The sequence below is a fragment of the Morone saxatilis genome, unplaced genomic scaffold, assembly GCF_004916995.1.
Source record: "Morone saxatilis isolate NCDOM2014 unplaced genomic scaffold, NCSU_SB_2.0 Contig11, whole genome shotgun sequence".
Classification (NCBI taxonomy): domain Eukaryota; kingdom Metazoa; phylum Chordata; class Actinopteri; family Moronidae; genus Morone; species Morone saxatilis.
This window is the reverse complement of record NW_023339663.1, coordinates 25,459,702-25,465,641: the sequence shown is the minus strand read 5'-3', so window position 1 is coordinate 25,465,641 and position 5,940 is coordinate 25,459,702. Positions and strand designations below refer to the sequence as shown.

Here is a 5,940-nt window from a genome sequence, read left to right as displayed (position 1 = left end):
ACACATATATACATATATATAATATTATAATACAATATATGACAATATAGACAGAAATAAACGTATGCTACAATATGTGACGGACATTTGGCAGGCAGTTACACTGACAAACCACACTCTGTGTCAGGTAGCAGATCTGTCAATCATGTTTCTCACTTCCTGTAATAGTAGGTTTCAACAGCACCTAAATAAACTTTCTTTGCTAATTTTAAATCAGCGACATTTAACACTGATTTAGTATTCCACAAAATATCATCACTGGGAAGCTATATAAACTATATTTACATCTATATTTTTCATATATGTTGGGCTTAATGGATGCTTTATCTTTGCTTTTTACAATGTCACAGTGAAGACTTTTACAAGTCATGTTGCTATTGTCTTCTCGTGGTCAGTAGATGGACTAAGGCAAGCAGTTACTGCCAAATTGAGACATACAACCCTTCACACCTTACACCTTTATTTAATCACGTAGTCTTTGAGATCAAGATTGCTTTTGCAAGAGAGACCTGAGTACTGCAGAAAGAAAAGCAAACATAGGCAGACAAAGAAAAGCACATGCATACAAAGAACCAAGCATCAGAGACCGTCACAGACATCATGGAATGGAAGTGATGACATGTATGAGGAAATGCCTTTGGTGCTTGATTTCATTCATATTCATTAAATATGAGGTCCAGTTTCACTGATTATTCAATAATATATATATGTGTGTATATATATTTAGCTTTATCTATTAATCATTTTGCATAACAATATTGTAACAGTAATAACAACTGAGTTTCAAACTATGTAAGTTGTCTTTCTGTATCGCAGTAGTCTAATTTCTCAAATTGTTTGGCAAAACTGGACACAAGGACTCAAAGCAGTGCTGAAGTCAGGGTCCGTATGCCTGCATGATGTAATATCGGCCTTGTTTACATACACAACAAAGTCTACAGACACGTGTGTCTTAGTCTTGTCTTTTCACAGTCACAGTTGCTACTTAGGCAGAACATATGACTTATATTAAAGCTTCAGTCAATACCTTAGTCAAAGGACAACACTAAGAACAAGGAAAATAATTTCTCTTATGTCCTCTCCACCGACATTCCACGCTGTCACTGTCAGATTGCTTTCTCTTAAAATGAAAGGTGCCAGTGCTGAGGTGTTATGTTGGATTATTTCCCCTAACAGTGCCTTCTGTTCCTGTTCTCCACAGATGAAAATGTGTTTCTGAACAAGGATAGCAAATAGTGAATGTTGTCTCATGACTTTGCACCACACCTTTGATGAACTTACTGTAATCACATGGCATTTTGGCTCTCACGTTATGACAACACAAAATGTTATCTTGAAATGGATTGTTGTGAGATGTATCAGGATGAATTGTCATCACTTTGGTGATCTCTTTACTCTTCATCTTTCATTGTCATCAGGTCAAAATTGACTTGTTTGAATACTTTGGTTTGTGATTAAATACTTTTTTTAAACTGCAGACGTTCCTATCAGCCTTAGCTCTACTTTCAGTGTAGCACTAATTAGATAATGTTATCACACACTGCTAACTAAGCTAACTACATACACTGCTAACTAAGGTGGTGAACAGGGTCAACATTATACATTGCCTGCTAAACATCATTGTGATAGCATTGCCATCGTGAGCATGTTAGCATGCTGGCATTGGTGTGTAACACCACAGTGCCTAGAACAGCCTCACAGACCTGCTAGCATAGCTGCAGAATCTGTCTTATTATGTCAAAATCTAGTTTTTCTACAGCCAGTGCTATTGCAGCATATACACTCCCCTCCAAAAGTATTGGAACAGTGAGGACAATTCTTTTATTTTTGCTGAACACTGAAAACCTTTGGGTTTGACATCAAAAGATGAACATGAGACAAGAGATCAACATTTCAGCTTTTATTACATATATAGATATTTAGATATTTACATCTGGACTTGATACACAACTTAGTAGATAGCATTATTTGTTACGTAACACCTCTTTTTTAGGTGAGCAAAAGTATTGGAACAGATAGACTTAAAATAGATTTAAGTGAATTAGACTTAATATTTAGTTGCAAATCCTTTGCTTGAAATAACTGCATCAAGCCCCACTGACATCACCAAACTTTTGCATTCTTCTTTTGTGATGCTTTTCCAGGGTTTCCAGGCCTTTTTCAGTTGTTGTTTGTTTTGGGGGGCTAACTCCCTTCAGTCTCCTCTTTAGCAGGTAAAATGCTCTATAGGGTTTAGGTCTGGAGATTGACTTTGCCAGTCTAAAACCTTCCATTCTTGTACCTGATGAACTCCTTTGTTGTTTTTGGCAGTGTGTTTTGGGTCATTATCTTGCTGCATGATGAAGTACCTCCTAATCAGTTTGGTTGCATCTTTATTTAAATTGGCAGACAAAATGTTTCTGTAGACTTGTGAGTTCGTTTTGCTGCTGCCATCATGTGTTACATCTTCAATGCAGATTAATGAGCCCATCCCAGAAGAAGCCATGCAAGCCCAAGCCATGACATTACCTCCATTGTGTTTTACAGATGAGCTTGTATGTTTGGGATCATGAGCAGATCATTTCTTTCTTCAAACTTTAGCCTTTCCATCACTTTGGTAAAGCTTATCTTTGTCTCATCAGTGCTTAAAACTTTGTCCCAGAATCTTTGAGGCTCAGCTCTGTACTTTTTGGCAAATTCCAGCTTGGCCTTCCTTTTCTTCTTGCTAATGAGTGGTTTGCATCTTCTGGTGTAGCCTCTGTACTTTTGTTCATGAAGTCTTCTGCGAACAGTAGATTGTGATACCTTCACTCCTGCCCTAGGGTTCTGCTGATTGTCACAACAAGTGTTTTAGCGGTTCTTTTTACAGCTCTAAACAATAATCTTGTCGTCACTGCTTGCTGTTTCTGTCTACCGTTCACGTCTACTTAAGTATACCAGTGTTTATCTTTCTTAGGACTCCCAAATGGTTGCACTGGACTAAGGCCAGATGGATTTTCCACATCTTCTCTCAGCTTACAACTTGCTTCTTTTTCACCTACAAGACCCACAAAACTGGATATCCATGCTGGTTAACTCTAACTATAAAGCACAGGCAAACCAAATCTGAAAACTGAGCAGTAAAGACATCAGTATTATTTTTGAATAATCAATGTAATAGCACACATCCTGGGAAACAAATTCATACCTGTCAATCGTGTTCAATACTTTTGCTACATGAAAAATGGATGGGTTCAAAATAAAAGGGCTATTTCCTAAGTTGTGTATCAGATCCAGATATAAATATCTGGAAATAAAGCTGAAATCTTGATCTCTTGCCTCATGTTCATCCTTTGATGTCAAACCCAAATGTTTTCAGTCTACAGCAAAAATAAAATAATTAGTCTCACTGTTCCAGTACTTTTGGAGGGGAGTGTACATGAGACATGGCATGGAGGGTGGCATGGAGACTTTAAGTGGTGTCAAAAATATCTGCTTATTTAATCACAAACAATCACATATGTCAATATTTGCTCGGAAAGGTACTAAATGAATGTGGCACATTAGTAAAGCTTTGAATAGAAATATCTATAGGTGGCATTAGAAATCAATTGTCATTGTTTTATTTCTAAACATTCAGACTTTTTCCAAATACGTGTCTTTTTTCATTGACATGGCATGTCACCACTCTAGATCTGCCCCTGTGGTGTTGTCAGTGGCTACAATCCATTCTTTGGGAATTCTCCCCTCAGTGATTGAATTGAATTGAATTAAAAAATAAAAATATAGAAAACTGTTACATAATTGGGCCATACAACACTGAGCATTTTATTTCATTCAGTAAATGGGTATGGGGGAACATAAGGAGGACATAAAGTGTGATGTTGATGAGAACTCGTGACCAAACACTTCTGTATATCTGTAGCTATCCTATCCAGGTCCTGTGACGCCAAGTGTTTGGTAGGAAGGTACAGAGCTAATAAGTCATTGAAGTTTAACCACAGTCTCACATGTCTAAGTCATGAGACATAACATTTTTGGCTTCCGTATAACAAAGCCATGCTTCTTCCCCTTTGGCTGCTGTAAAAGGACAATCATTATTGTCATAGCTTTAAAAGCCCAAATCAAGAAAATATAAATTAACGTTGATACTGTTTTGCAGAGGTGAATTCAGCAAAATACAGAGCAATCGTTGAGGAAAACCTGCTGCTGTAAGAACCTTGCCTCCTGTCAGAAGATTAATTAGCCAACAAGACTGCAAGACCAAACATAAAGCCAAAGCTGCACATCAAAACAAAAATGTAATCCAGTCCAAACCAGAATTTGGCAGAACTTAACTCACAAAGAAGAGTGGAGGACAGACTGCAGTGTCCAGTTAGTTAAAGCTGCAAGACGGTCTGCCTGCAGTCCTCTTTTATGGAGTCGCTTCCGATGCAGGCTCCACTCTCTGGACCGCTCCACTGTCAGGACAGCAAATGCACAAAAAAATTACTTAAAATTGTGAAGGCACATACAGTTGAAGCAGTTTTTGTCTTGTTTTGTATTTACTTATAATAAATAAAATAAAAGTCTTGATGTTTGTCATGAGCCTCAGCATTTTTATGTTTATCCTGTTATTTAAACTATTGTGTTGTGTGCTATTACAGTAGATGGTCTCACCTGATTCCTACATATAGTATACATCGGCGCTGCATTTATCATGTCACTTTTAGTGTACTGTACCTCTTAAAAGGCAGTTTTTCCTTGCCACTGTCGCTTGCTCATGGTGGTACTGTTGGGTCTCTGTAAATGTTATAAGGAGTTTGGTCTAGACCTGCTATATTTTAAAAGTGTCCTGAGATAACTTCTGTTGTGAATTGGCGCTATGCAAATAAAACTGATTTGAAAAAATTCAGTTGGTTGCAATCTGACACTTCACGACTAAATTCCACAAAATCCTATTCACTAGTCACTGGTTAAGTCAATGAGTAGGATTTAGTGGCATCTAGAAGTTGCAGATGGCAACCAACTGAATACACCCTCACCATCAAAGCATGTACGAGAAACCACAGTGGCTGCAAAAAACATGATAGGCCCTATCTAGAGCCAGTGTTTTTCCGTTCTGGGCTACTGTAGAAACATGCAACATGGCGGACTCCATGGAAGGGGGCTCACAGCATCTGTAGCGTCTGTAGCGTCTGTAAAAACAGCTCATTCTAAGATAACGAAAACACAACAATCATTATTTTCTTATTCTTATTTATTTTTGTAGTTTTCACTAATATTAAGTTAGTGAACACTATAGTATCGTTTGGGGGGACAGATTTACCTCAGATAGCAGTTTGCTACAGTTTTCATAAGGGTTGGAAAGCTGGTGTTTAGTATAGTGATGTTACAGGCCACAGTAACTCAGCTACTGTGAAAGAGTTGTCTGCCACAGTAAAGGAGAGCGGCTGACACTGAGCAGAGTCTAGAGGAGTTCCAGCTACAAGTGCTGTCTGGGTTTCTCTGCATTATAAGGAAGCCTTCAGACCACGCAGACTGCCCTCACTGCCTTCACCTCACTGTCATTAGGCACATATTGTGCCATTAAGTACTAACAAGCCCTTTCAGACCTAAGTTTCTCCCGAGTGCTATATTGATCTTCAGCATTAAAAATGCATGTTGTGGGGTAGCTTACCTGGTAGAGTGCATGCCCCACGTAGGCTCCTTAGCACAGCAGCCAAGGTTTGATTCTAACCTGCAGACTTTTGCTGCATGTCGTCCCCCCTCTCTCTCTCACCCCTTTCCTGTCTATCTTCACCTGTCCTATCAAATAAAGGCATAAAATGCCCAAAAATATCTTTAGAAAAAAAAAACATGTTGAATGGCATTTCCATTCTTTGCTTAATCTGTGCATTCTATGGATTAATACTTCACCTATTTAGTTAGGGGTAGTATATAAAACACCGATCAGACATGATTATGAGCACTGATTATCTGCTTATCATGGCACCTGTCAGT

The 5,940-nt window shown here is 38.3% G+C and overlaps 1 protein-coding gene across 3 annotated transcripts in view; it reads left to right on the top strand.

Moving 5' to 3' along the window:
- LOC118321285 (multiple C2 and transmembrane domain-containing protein 2-like) overlaps nt 1–5,940 on the top strand; it is a 41,652-nt gene that overhangs the window by 9,568 nt on the left and 26,144 nt on the right. The window lies entirely within an intron of this gene.